We start from the raw sequence: 14,417 nt of genomic DNA on the forward strand, positions 1-14,417 counted from the left end.
AATGCTAATTCATTCCAATTAGTTTGATGGTAGTACTTTAGTGATGTGGACACCTGTCTACTGAGAATTGGATGTAGGCCATCAAATTCTCACATAGGCCACAGAATGTCTTTCACATGGTAATGACTCCTGGTCGCTGCCATTCTGACCTGGATTTGAGCCAGTGATCAAGATGGTTCTGCATAGTTTTTATCCTCCCATCTATCCAGGCTGCCAGTGGGATGAACAGTTTTGCTTAAAACAGATCTGAAACTCTGTTTTTTTTAAACTACAAAATAGATCAATGCATGGAATCAACAGAGAGAAAAACAAACCAAGAACTTGAGTAGGTTTATATTGTAGGAGTTTGGTGCTGCTGTTTTAAAAGAAACCTATTTCTGCCTCTGGAATTTCAGGACATCTTAACAGAATCTCCCTGAATTACATAAACTGGTATTTTATTTATATCTTTATTAAAACATTTATAGCCTGCTTATAGTGATGAATCATGCGATTAACAGCATAAAACAAAAACACAAAATCCAACAAACTTCCCATTCATTAACAGGGCTCATCCTTTTGCATATAGTAAAGTCAGTATAAACATATAGGGGCAGTTAAAACATTTCCGAAACAGTTTTAGATATAAAATAGACTGAAGTTCTTCCGATAGGGTATTCCATGAAATAGGTCCAAGGATAGTGTTCATGCTTCCATTTCTTGGCAGTGAGCAGCTATACTTGAGACTTTTAAACATCGATGACCAGCTGAACACTGTTTTGATGAGGAATACATTCATTAAACAATTTGGATAGGTAAACAGGGGCATCCTCCTGAAAAGAGTGATTGATTTTTTTTTTTTTAATTTTGTATGTTGCACTCTACAAAAGCTTGAAGCAGCTTACAAAAAGTGAACAAGCATAATTTAAAAACAAAACTTACATATATAAACAAAAAATTCAAGTTAAATGTGGTCTGCAAAATAAACTCACCCCATTTAAAAACAAACATTCATTCTAAGGTCTTGGCTTCTGAAAGATCCATAGAATCTCGGTCTTGGCAATGTTTAAAAATCATTTTTTGATATCCAGCTGAAAACTGAAGAATACAAAATATATGTTCCTTTATGGTTACAATATCAGATACAGGAAAATCAAGTTGGATTGTCTGCAAAATATTTAAAATTAAATATTTAAAGAATCTGACAAAATGCACAGAGAGAATAACTTTCAAAACTGCCTGTGTGCACCCTTATACATTCACATATGGGTGCATGCAAATTTACCACTGTAGTTTATTACCTGTGGGCAAATGATATGCGCAGGTTATAAATAAGAGTACATATGCACATGAAAACATGCTTGCATATGTAAAACCGCAAGCCACACAAGTTCAGACATATCTAGAAAAGTAGCTGCACTTATCCAGAAAAGTTCAGATTTTATGTGACTAAGTAGCAGCACTTAGATAAGTTTGAAAAGTGCTACTTGTTCATCTTAGTACTTTTAGGACTTATCCAGGAATGTAACTTAGCTGGATAAGCCAAAAAAAAAAAAGTGCTACTTATCTACTTCAGATTTGTCCAAACAGCAGAAAAGGTGCTACTTAGCCATAAAATTTATTTATTTTATTTATTTTTAATTTTTATATACCGAAGTTCTTGTAAAAACTACAAATCACTCCGGTTTACTTAAAACGATGAAATGCCCAAAATAAAGAAAGGGGCTTTACATGGAACAATAGAACGGAATGCCAATTTAACATAGTAATATTAAAATATATTATAGATACAGTATAAATACAATATAAGTACGATAAACATTTGAACTCAAAATCTTTGTACAGTTAAAAAATCATAATAGTAAAACTCAGTGAGGAGTCCCATAATTTGGTTTTATCCTCCCGTCTAGGCAGCATTAAGAGTCTGGGAAGGCTTGGTGGAAAAGCCAGGTTTTTAGCTTTTTTTTTGAACTCCTGATGACTTTGTTCCAGTCTTAGATCTGGGGGGAGCTTAGCCGGATAAGCATACAGAAATGCATACCCGTGTATTTGTACTTCAGATTTAAAAGGGATAGATTTTACTTGTGTTATTTAGATGCATTTTCCCCCCCATAAATCTGCTTTTACATGCATATGTCAGGGGAATGTGCACAGAAGTGAAATAACCTGTTTTACCAGTTAGTTTACCGTTCGCCCAATCCATCTGCAGCTCGTGAAGACCCTTCTGGCTCTTCAGTCTGATATTGAGCAGGAGTAATAGACACACGAAAAAGACTTGCCCATATCACTTTGGCAAGTTGTAAAATACCAACTTACACGTGTAAATGTTGACTCCTCCCCAGAACGTCCCTGGCCTGCCTTTATTCACATGCAAATCTACTTGCAGTCCCTGAGTGGTTTTTAAACAGCATGTACACGCTTATATGCTATGTTAGCACATGTGAATGTATTTTTTAGGCACGCATCTTGTGATAATTCACCTCCTAGATTGTAAAAAATATATACAAAAGGGGCAGAAGACAAAACGGATCCCTGAGGAATCCCTACTCCTGAGCTGGTAAATTGTTGTCTCTTGTGTGTACGGATTTATCCTGTTTCTCATTGGGTCACTTTATTTTCTGTATACTAAATTTAAAGCAGACTGTCTTGAGAGATACTTTACTTTTTTTTTTTGATCTGCTATACCTCTCCTGAGTCTTTTTTGTATATCCACAGATGCTTTTTAATTGGGTAATTTTTAAATTGTGAAATTGTTGTCTGATTATGCTGTAATGCGCTCTGAACAGAAGCTTTGATGATTTAGCAGAATGCAAGACTATACAGGTCACAGCTAGTTTTTTGTTTTTTTTTTTCCGGTTTTCCTGCCACATCATCAGATGTTGTTCGTGCGAGGTCTTGGCTGTGTTGAAGTTGCTACTTTTAATGGCAAAGATGATTCTGTACCGATTCCTGCAACACTGCTGCCTCCACTCTTCTTTCCTACTTGTTCTCTTTACTTTCCTTGTTTCACTAATGAATTTCTCCCAGACATTGTCCTAATTTTATTTTTTGCTACGTAGAAAAAAAAAACAAGTTCTTGGGGGGAAATGTGCTGATCCTTGCCAAAACCTGCAAAACGCAGAATGTTTGCTTTGTTGGTAATTAGGAGGTTGGTAATCAACTTAATGGTTTCTAGAAGCCAGTTAGGCATTTTATAAAGCTACTCATCCTTCTGATGTGTAACATTTTAATGTTAAGAGCTACAGAACACATTGGCTGTTGAAATTAGTTTGTTGATTTTTAATTGGCTTTAAAAGCTGGTGTTAAAATGGCTCATTTTTTTTCATGTGTTTTTAGATGCTGTTTTGTTTTTTTTCTCAGTAAATTGCAGAAAACATTCTGACAAATTTAAATGTGAAAGGGAAAAATCTTTCTAATTGACGGGGAAAGTCTCTCAAACTGCAAACCCTTTTGAGGGTAGCTTTCAAAACTTTCCATTAGTGCATGTGTGCGCGCAAGGGAACAAGTGAAGATTTATCCTAGCATTTTCCGACCTGTGTAGCGGGAGCTGCACGGTTAATAAAATACCGGATGCTTGTGATCCAAAAGTATGTCTGTAAAATTTCCACTGCAATGAAAGTACTTAATTTTTCTACCTATTTCATAAACATACACGTGTAGATTTTTGGGTGCCTAAAAGAAATAAAACAGCTGCATGTAAAACCAGATGATATATAATGTACGTGCATATAAATACTGTCTTGCAAGTGTATTTGAAATAGTCAGTTTGCTGATCCTCTGCCAGTTCACTCAGTCCATCTTCATTTCACCTGGACCCTCTAGCACTTCACTCAGAGCTCCCTCCCAAAAATTGCAGATAGCTAGCAGAATTGGTATTGGTCTTGTTAAGTAGCAGGTGTAAAATTGCATGAATATCTCACATAAATAGCAACTGGTGCATGAGCCTCTTGATCCCGTCCCAGAACGCTCCTAGACTGCTCCCTTTTTTTTTTTGTGTACATGCAAAACCAAAAGTACATGCACACTTTCAGAGTTTATACAATAGCATGTACATGAATACAAGCTACTTATGTGTGCATTGGCTGCTTTTCCATGCGTAACCCCTTTGAAAAGGTACTCATTTGGGTTTCCAAAATGTTAAAATTCTGTTCTCTTTGGACCAATAATTTGAGGCAATAATCAGAAGATTTTATATGGGCAACCTCCACGTTTATCCATGTAAAAAAAACTCTTGATTATTTCCCAGCCCCCACCCCCATGCGGGTAAAAGTATGTGCGTGTTCATAGCAGCGTACATTTACATGCTGAGAAATAAAGAGCAGAGTTAGGTCAGGGGAGGAAAATTACATGGAGATTGTATGATCAAATCTCCACACACAGGATTTGCATGCTTAAAAACATGTATATGCACTTTACCCATGTAAGTGAGCTTTTGAAAATGGCTACGCTATGTACCATTGAATTGCCTATAGCATATTCACGTATAAGTGCACTTTACATGCACAGATGGCTTTTCAAAATTGCTACGATGTTACATTTACCCATGTGACTCCTTTGAAAATTCTCCATAATTTTCAGCATGTAAAGACTTACAGTGCCTGAATGTAATCTACTGTGAAATGTCTGAAAAGTGGAATATAAATAAAATACATTGATCTTGCTTATGGGTGCTAGTGGGATTTTCAAAGGGAAACTACACGAGTTTCCCTTTGAAAATGAACTTGTTAACCCTGCAGGCAGATGTCAAGCTACACGGGGAAGCAGCCCTGGATTTAAGAATGGGCAACATGTGGTGCCCTAAGGCCAAAGAGGAGCCTGCCACTTTTGGTTGTAGGGCCTTGTACTAGCACCGCATCAAAGGGGGGCGCGCCACCAGGGTACTCTGCCTGTGGGTGCCAAAATCTTAAATCCAGCGCTGCAAGGAAGCTCATTATTGCCCTCCTCAAGAGCAGTGAAGTGGGAACAAAAAGTGGCTATCCCAGTTTCCAAAAGCCAAGATGCATTACAAATTGTCTTTAGCTGTGCCCTGAACCAGAAGAGGCATATTTGCAATTTCAGGAACAGCCAGCAAGACACTGACATTATTTTTGTGCATTAATTGGTACAGAAGAAATTAATGACTATCAACTGGAAACAGTATTTAAAGCTGAGGGTCAGTGTGCTATTGTACAAAATTAATTTGTGCTGCTGTTAGTAGTAGGAATCTTTTTGTTTCTGCCTGAATCAATCTGATACCTCTCTTTACTTTGAAACATTGTGCACAATGGAATCTGAAGTAACAAATTGCTCTAATTGACCTAGGTGACAATAACAGTGGTATCTAAAATGGAGCCAAATGTGATTTGGAGACCATCAAAACTAACACATCTAGAACAACAAAATGGCTAATCTAAATAATGGCTAGGTCAAAATGTTTAATTCCAGTTGAATAATATTGTCTGCTCTTCCCAGGAGAAAACTTTAAATAAAAATTATTTTTGTTTCTTGTGATAGGGCTTTTCTGGTATAGCTGTATGGTTTTCTAATACTCTGAGCTCTATCAAAGGTTTTTGTTTTCAGCGAGCAGTTTCTTGAGAGATGAGAGTAGCTGGAGCATGAGACCTAGATCCAGCCTGGAAAATAGGGAAGAAAATAACTGTTAAAAATAATTTTCTTCTGGAACTGGTGTATGGCAGTGGCACTCAAACTGGTGTTAAGCTTTCCCATCCTCCCCCAGCCAATCAAGTTTTCAGGATATCCCTAATAAATATGCATAAGATTTTTCCATGCACTAATTATTGCAAATATTTCTCATGCATATTCAATAGGTATATCTTGAAAATCTGACTGGCTTGGGAGGCGGAGCCATGGATCATTTAGACTAGAGCATCATTGTTGTATGGCATTGTTATATACTGTTCTATGGAGTTAATTTTGTGCAATCACACTCAAGTTGGCAAGCAAACACATGCATATATTATACCACACACACACACAAACCCCTTTCCCGAACTTCACCCCCAGGAATGCCTCTACTCACACGTGAACAGGACATACACATGTAAGTTTATCTGCATATCAGACCAGCAATTTTGTAAAAGGCCATTTCTGTGGGCAAAACAGTTTTATCCTGGAAATGCTTATAGAAAATTACCCTCCTTGTGCAGACGAGCTTGATGAATCTAAAATTGGGACTTAGAAATATTTCAAGTAAATAATCACAACCTATATTTAAAAAAAAATAAAAATACATACACTGCTCAAATGTTTTTCATCAGGAAAAGCTAATAAAACCCCCTTCAGTCATGTTTTTATGATGGCCCCTATTAAGACTTGAGTAATGCATGTATCTTGCAAGGAACCTTACTATCCCTTTTTGGATTTGTTAAATCTCTATCATATGCAATCGGAATTTTTTTTTTTTCAGGCTATGGCAAATGCGTAATATTTTTTCCAAATATCTTGTAAATGTCTTCTTTATGACAGTTGCTGTTTAGCAAAACTGAGGTATTTGCCCCCTCCCCCCACCCAGAGAGCAAAACAAATGTTGGTGAGTTGTCTCAGAGCATTCTAATCTGACCCAATTGGTTGAAATTGTTTTGTTTTGTTTTTTAACCTTTTGGGGGCATCTCACTTTCCAGTTTGATTAAGCCTGTTAAAAAACAATGTCTCCTAGTTTAATGGCCTTGACATTCACAGCCACTGTTGCAGTCTCTTAGACATATGACATTACTTATCGTAAATAGTGCTGCTTTTTAGGCTCTTTACTATTTTACTTTCTCTGAACATTGCTCAGCAATGGAACAAAAAAAAACAAAAAACTTAGCTCTAGTGTTCAGCAGAACAGATGTCATAGCAAAGAAGTATATAAGTGAGAACAGTAGGGATGTGCATTCATTTGAAAGGAAATACAAAATTTCCCATTTTGTTTCAATTAGTTTTTGAAACAAAAGAAAAGCAAACAAATTTTCATTTGTTTTCCTTCTGTTTAAAAAGCATACGGTGCCAAAAAAAAAAAGAGAAAACAAAACACTCTGTGGATCCTCCAACCCACCCCCACCGCGAATTCTCTTACCAAGATAATGACAGCTATAGGGAAAATGCAATCTCTGGTGGCTCCATCCCTGCCGGTACTGTGATGAAAAATGGCACTGGAGGACCGAGGCTGGTGCCATTGTACATTTCTTCCATGCAAAATAGCACGGTTCATCCAGTACTGCCAAACGCTGCTAAAATCTAGCACATAATCCGTAATTTGTATTGTCAGCCCCAGTACTCTGCCGCATCCTGGCTTATCAATGCATTTTACTCTGGCATTGTGCCAAGAGGAAACCCTAGAAAAAAAAAATCAGTAAACCAATGAAGAGCATGGTAACTAATAAGCATTTACAAGTGTGCAAAAAGGGGCGGCAGTACCATTTGAAGGAGACAAACATTTCTAAAATACTGCAGTTTAAATCATGATTAACATCCCTGGCATTTTAATGATTACAAATTCCAGAGTCCTCCGCAGCTGGAGAAATCTCTGGAGGGGCATGAAAGGTCTACTCAATTACAAGTGCAAGCAGTTTTTGCAAAGCGTCATTGCTACTGTGCAAACAGAAAGCCAATGGGTTGTTTTTGAGGCCTCTCTGTAAAACCCATGGTCCAGCTGTTTATTGGCTGGGCCAGCTGCTGGACAATTTTTAATGATGCAATTATACTGTCCCCACATCAACAACCTACAAGCAATTATTAGAGAAAAAGATCTAATTCAACAGCATTTGTCTTGTAATTATGGTGTTTCCTGTGGTAAGGGACATGTGCACATCGCAGGATGGAAGTACATTAAAAGCAGATCTGATATGGAAAAGTTAAGCACCGCCATGGAACGACTGCTTGGCTACCATTTCCCTGAAAATATCTCTACATTCCAAACTGTAGTATAAAGCCTCTCCCATACTTAATTGTCCCATAAAAAGGTTGATATAATGCTTTTGAAATGGTGCATCTCTCTGTGCTACTGAAGTACCATCACTGGGATAAGTTTTATTATACATTATTTTCTCCATTTTAGAATGGTAGAGGTGTTAACATCAGTTTCTCTGGTATGCACGACCTGATTAAGCACTTGTGTTCACTATCAGTTATTCTTCCACGACGCTGAAATATTTTTTATTTCAATTGTATGTACAGAATTTATTAATTACACACACAAAATCTGAACTCTGTTCAAAGGCATTTACTTAATAGCATATCAGTACCAATCTGCCACAACTATCGTCTGCAGCCTCATGTAGCACTAAACTCTGCATTAAATTTACTGAAATCGTCAAAAATCTAGTTCAGTGATTAGATCCTAGTACAGAAAGGCAGGATTCCTGAATTGCAGATATGGCTTGAAAAGTCTTAAACTCTGTGACTGAGCAGGTCCTTAGACCTCTGGGTGTCTCAGTGTACTAGACTTTAATTGGGTAATAATGCTGAGATGTCTGTAATAAACCTTCAGATCTTGTTTAGATTTATGGCTCTACATTGTACAAAGCAAACTGATTTTGTTGTCTTGCATAATTATTGCCAGAAGTAAATACAACAAAATAAGCCCATTAAGGGGATAATTTTAAAACTGCCTGCAGCAATGCAAAGCCTATATCTGCACCCTTTACACTAATGTTCAAAGTGAAAGGCATATACTTTTCCTTTGGAAATTATCCCAGAAATAGTTCCTGTGCACATTTATACCTGCTGATCTGGGCATTTAGCTTTTCGGGGGCGGAAAGAAAATACACACGTGCTTTTGAAAATTCCAAAGTATGCACGTACGTGCAAGCTGCTGTCCAGCCTGGGAATGCTTCTTCACACAAATAGGGGCCCTTCGTGTACTTTTGCCCCCTGTGAGCAGTAAAAGTACAAGTACAGGGGCTTCTACACACAACACTTTACCTGAAGTGGGACGAGACTCTCCCAGGGGCAGGGTTAAGGACAGGCTTGCACTTGTGTGCATGCTTTTGAATTTTCACATGTGTACAGAAGAAATGCCAAACTGGGTCAGACCAAGCCCAGCATCCTGTTTCCAACAGTGGCCAATCCAGGCTACAAGTACCTGGCAAGTACCCAAAATCAAATAGATCTCACCATGCTACTAATGCCAGTAAATAGCAGTGGCTATCAAATGGATTCTTAGTCAGGAGAATTACCTGCACAGGCTAGCTGGTGAAAATGTGTACGGGTAGGTTGCCTCTGATTTTCAACTTTGGAAACCAAGCGCTTTGCACCAATGCAGGCAGTTAGAAAATTACCCATGTATCTGCAAAGTGTGCAAGAACTTGGCACTAATTTTCCAAGGGAAGATATGCACCTCCTTTCACTTTGAAAATTGCCTAAGGAAAATGACTTGCACATATTTCACATCTGCTATTTTGTGCAGGCAGGTTTCCTGACTAAAACTTGGCTCGTACATTTTGAATTTTAAAAAGCATGTATGTTAAGTGCAAACCCTTCCCCAACAATACCACCAAAATCACCTCCCCCTCTAATGCAGGTAAAAGTCTACACTTAATGATTCTTGCATTCTTTTACCCAGAGAGGACAATTTGTTAAAAGTCCATATCTGTAGGTAAAGCAGTATTTTACCTGTGTAAACAGCTTTTCTTTTGGCTGTGCATTAATATTTCTTCAGTTGTATCTCAGATGGGTTTTTTTTTTTTTTTTAATTTAACTGATGAGTTGTTAGGGAAACATTTTTGCCTCTTTGTGGATGGCACAAACTTGTGCAACAGAATGGATACCCCCGAAGGCATAGACAGAATGAGGAGCGGTCAGTTGCTTGACAGTTAAGATTCAATGCAAAAAAAAAAAAAGAATGCAGTTATGCATTTGGGAAACAGAAATCCAAGGAAGCTGTACATGATGAGAGGTGAGAGGCTGATGTGTATGAAGCAGGAGAGGGACCTGGAGGTGATAATATCTAATGAATCAGCGGTAGCCAGAGCTAGAGGGATGCTAGAGTGCATGGGGACACGTATAGCTGGCAGAAAATAGAGAGAATACCTCTGTACAGGTCATTAGTAAGGCCTCTCCTAGAACACTGTGAGTTCCAGCAATTGTATCTCAGAAAGGATATAGATAGGCTAGAGGCCATCCACAGAGGTGGCCAAAATGGTATGGAATCTGCACCAAAAGCCACATGAGATGAGACTTAACCTAAACGTATACCCTAGGAGAGACAGGAAGAACATGATACAGACATTTAAATATCTGAAAGGTATTAATGCACAAGAAGCGATTATTTTTTTCAATGGCAAAAATGTAGATCTAAGGATCATATGAAGTTCCAAGGATCATGATATGAAGTTCCAAGAGGGAGCAATTTCAGAAAATACTTTTTTTTTTTTTATTTGATGCCTGGAATGCTGTCCTGAAGTTGTAGCAAGAGAAACCGATTGGAATTGGTCCAGAGGTGGCTACTAAAATGATCAGTGGTCTTCATCCTAAAACATATGGGGGATAGACTCTAAAGAGGAAAAGCAAGCTAGGGGAAGATATGATAGAGACATTCAAATATCTCAAAGGTTTTCATGCAGAGAAGGTGAGCCTCTTTCAATGGAAAGGAAGCTCTATAATTAAGGGGTCATGGGATAAGGGTGAAAGCGGGAAGACTCAGGGGTAATCTTAGGAAATATTTCTTTGCATGGAACAGCCTCCCCAGTGGAAGTGGTGGAGGCAAAAATATCTGAATTCAAGAAAGCATGGGATAAATACAAGGGATCTCTGAGGAAGTGATAGGAATTTGTAGATAAATTGGATAGATGGGCAGACTAGATGGGCCAAATGGCCTTTTTCTATCATCGTTTCAGTTTCTATATTTATAAAATGGTAAAGGAATTCAAAAAGTGTGGGATATACACAGAGGGATTCCTGGTGGCAAGACGATGGAAATGAAGCACTGAGATATCATGCATGGAGCTGTGGGTGCAGTATTGTGTTACAAGAAGGCTTTGGGTGTAACCTGAATGGAGCAACAGTTACAATTCTAAACAGCAGTATTATAATTGAATTGGGCCTTCAGGATGGCTGGACCATGGATAAACCAAAGTGTTATGATCATTGAGAGGCCAGATTGTAACATGGAAAAGTCCTACTAATTATTCATGGTGAAGGCCACAGCTATAATAGATTTTAGACATACTTGGGAAGATAGGAAATTATCTTAACTTAACAAGAACAAAAACAAAACCACGTAACGAGAGAACAAAGTAACTTATGACATCTCTCTTTACAACCATGTAAATTACTAAACAGAATCCTCATCTTACTAACCTATTGTCCCCATCCTCAGTTGAGACATATAAGAACATCACCCTAGAGTCATATGACCCACTTGAGCTCTTCCAATGTATATGTCATACCAAATATGTATCTTACCAAAGTATATGTAACACCTAAATGTATCTTACAAAAGTATGTGTTATACCAATTTTTGTTACACCATAATATGTAATAACCTAAAGGAAGAATGGATTGCAAACTGGCTAAAAGACAGGAAACAGAGAGTAGTATTAAATGGACAATTTTCTCAGTGGAAGGGAGTGGGCAGTAGAATGCCTCAGGGATCTGTATTGGGACCCTTACTTGTCAATATATTTATAAATGATCTGGAAAGAAATACGACGAGTGAGATAATCAGATTTGCAGATGATACAAAATTGTTCAGAGTAGTTAAATCACAAGTAGATTGTGATAAATTGCAGGAAGACCTTGTGAGACTGGAAAATTGGGCATCAAAATGGCAGATGAAATTTAATGTGGATAAGTGCAAGGTGATGCATATAGGGAAAAATATCCCATGCTATAGTTACACAATGTTAGGTCCCATATTAGGTGCTACAACCCAAGAAAGAGATCTGGGCGTCATAGTGGATGACACATTGAAGTTGTCGGTTCAGTGTGCTGCAGTAATCAGAGAAGCAAACAGAATGTTGGGAATTGTTGGAAAGGGAACGGTGAATAAAACGGAAAATGTCATAGTGCCTCTGTATCGCTCCATGGTGAGACCGCACCTTGAATACTGTGTAAATTCTGGTCGCCGCATCTCAAAAAAGATATAATTGCGATGGAGAAGGTACAGAGAAGGGCTACCAAAATGATAAGGGGAATGGAACAGCTCCCCTATGAGGAAAGACTAAAGAGGTTAGGACTTTTCAGCTTGGAGAAGACGGCTGAGGGGGATATGATAGAGGTGTTTAAAATCATGAGAAGTCTAGAACGGGTAGATGTGAATCGGTTATTTACTCTTTCGGATATTAAAAAGACTAGGGGGCACTCCATGAAGTTAGCATGTGGCACATTTAAAACTAATCGGAGAAAGTTCTTTTTTACTCAACGCACAATTAAACTCTGGAATTTGTTGCCAGAGGATGTGGTTAGTGCAGTTAGTATAGCTGTGTTTAAAAAAGGATTGGATAATTTCTTGGAGGAGAAGTCCATTACCTGCTATTAATTAAGTTGACTTAGAATATAGCCACTGCTATTACTAGCAATGGTAACATGGAATAGTCTTAGTTTTGGGGTACTTGCCAGGTTCTTTTGGCCTGGATTGGTCTCTGTTGGAAACAGGATGCTGGGCTTGATGGACCGTTGGTCTGACCCAGTATGGCATGTTCTTAATGTTTCTTTTGTTAACCATTGTGATCTTCACTTCGAATTACAGGATATCAAATAACTAAATAAATAAAATAAATATGGAATAGCAGGAAAAGGATGGGGAGGACATTTTATTTGATGTGGGAAGAGGAAGCTGGTGTTGGGCTGCAAGTGGGAACAAATATGCATGAATATCAACGTGCAGATTTTAAATGCCCAGCGTGTGTAAATTCTGGCCTTTAAGGGTGTGGCCAGGCCTTACGCATGCCGGGCAAATTTTTCCAAGAGCGCAGCCATGCGCGTAAAGGCCGGTAGGTGCTCGAGTGACATGCCTCATGGAAGGGGCGGGGGCGGGGGGGGGGGGGGAACGACCAGGATGGGCCGGGTCAGCGCCATTGTTCGTTGTCCCGGAGTCTCATGCACCAGCTGGCTGCTGGCACGCGCAACTTACTTCAGCTTGGGAACTGAAATAAGTTGCTCAACAAAGGTTAAAAAAAACAAAATTTTTGATTTAGGGGGTGGGAAGGGTAGGGAAGTTCCCTCCCAGTCCACTTCTTAATTGGAGTGGACTGGGAGGGAACTGGGGAAGGCCGGGATGTGTTGCTATGTAGGAAATTCTCAAGTCCCCCCCGTCCCCCCCTTGCGTGTGCTGCCAATTTTATAACGTGAAGAGAGCGGTTTTAAGCAGTGTACCGTAAGGATCAGTATTGGGACTGGTCCTGATCAATATCTTTGAGTGACATTGCTCACAACAACACTAAGATCTGCAACAGAGTGGACACGCCGGAAGGAGTGGAGTGAATGAGACGGGATTTAAGGAAGCTGGAAGAGTGGTCGAAGATATGCCAGCTGAGATTCAATGCCAAGAAGTGCAGAGTCATGCATATGGGGAGTGGAAATCCGAATGAACTGTATTCGATGGGGGGAGAAAGGCTGATGTGCACGGAGCAGGAGAGAGACCTTGGGGTGATAGTGTCTAATGATCTGAAGTCAGCGAAACAATGTGACAAGGCGATAGCTAAAGCCAGAAGAATGCTGGGCTGCATAGAGAGAAGAATATCGAGTAAGAAATGGGAAGTGATTATCCCCTTGTACAGGTCCTTGGTGAGGCCTCACCTGGAGTAATGTGTTCAGTTCTGGAGACCGTATCTCCAAAGAGACAGAGTCAAGATGGAGGCGGTCCAGAGAAGGGTGACCAAAAAGGTGGAAGATCTTCATCGAATGACTTATGAGGAGAGTTTGAAGAATCTAAATATGTACACCCTGAAGGAAAGGAGGAGTAGAGGTGATATGATACAGACTTTCAGATACTTGAAAGGTTTTAATGATCCAAAGACAACGATAAACTTTTTCCGTCAGAAAAAAATCAGCAGAACCAGGGGTCATGATTTGAAGCTCCAGGGAGGAAGACTCAGAACCAATGTCAGGAAGTATTTCTTCACGGAGAGGGTGGTAGATGCCTGGAATGCTCTTCCGGAGGAAGTGGTGAAGACCAGAACTGTGAAGGACTTCAAAGAGGCGTGGGATAAACACTGTGGATCCATAAGTCTAGAGGACATGAATGAATGTGGAAAAAAGGATTTGCATTCACAGAAATGCAGGGAGTAACTTGCTTGTTACCGCGGTTACTACCCCAAACCAAATAAGCCTGATACTTCACTTTCAATGCATATCCAGCATAGCTCTCTGCTTCAACGACAGGGGAGAGACTGATACTTCACGCATATCCAGCATAGCTCTCTGCTTCGACAGGGGGAATGAAGAAAAGTGGATCTATATACAGACAACAACCAACAAGGACTGAATTACATAGTCTGGATAAACAAATAAGCATGAGT

The 14,417-nt window shown here is 39.2% G+C and overlaps 1 protein-coding gene and 1 long non-coding RNA gene across 2 annotated transcripts in view; one reads left to right on the top strand and one right to left on the bottom strand.

Annotated features, from left to right (window-relative positions):
• The window catches only part of GALNT10 (polypeptide N-acetylgalactosaminyltransferase 10), a 206,915-nt gene that overhangs the window by 135,303 nt on the left and 57,195 nt on the right, over positions 1 to 14,417 (top strand). The gene's annotated exons all lie outside the window — the stretch shown is intronic.
• Positions 431 to 14,417, bottom strand: part of LOC115079630 — a 76,678-nt gene continuing 62,691 nt past the window's right edge. The window contains exons 2-4 of the long non-coding RNA XR_003853347.1: positions 7,034 to 7,292; positions 972 to 1,077; positions 431 to 812 (exon numbers count right to left, since the gene is read on the bottom strand). This is a non-coding gene — a long non-coding RNA (uncharacterized LOC115079630). The remainder of the gene's footprint in view (positions 813 to 971; positions 1,078 to 7,033; positions 7,293 to 14,417) is intronic.

This window comes from Rhinatrema bivittatum, chromosome 18 (genome assembly GCF_901001135.1).
Source record: "Rhinatrema bivittatum chromosome 18, aRhiBiv1.1, whole genome shotgun sequence".
NCBI lineage: Eukaryota > Metazoa > Chordata > Amphibia > Gymnophiona > Rhinatrematidae > Rhinatrema > Rhinatrema bivittatum.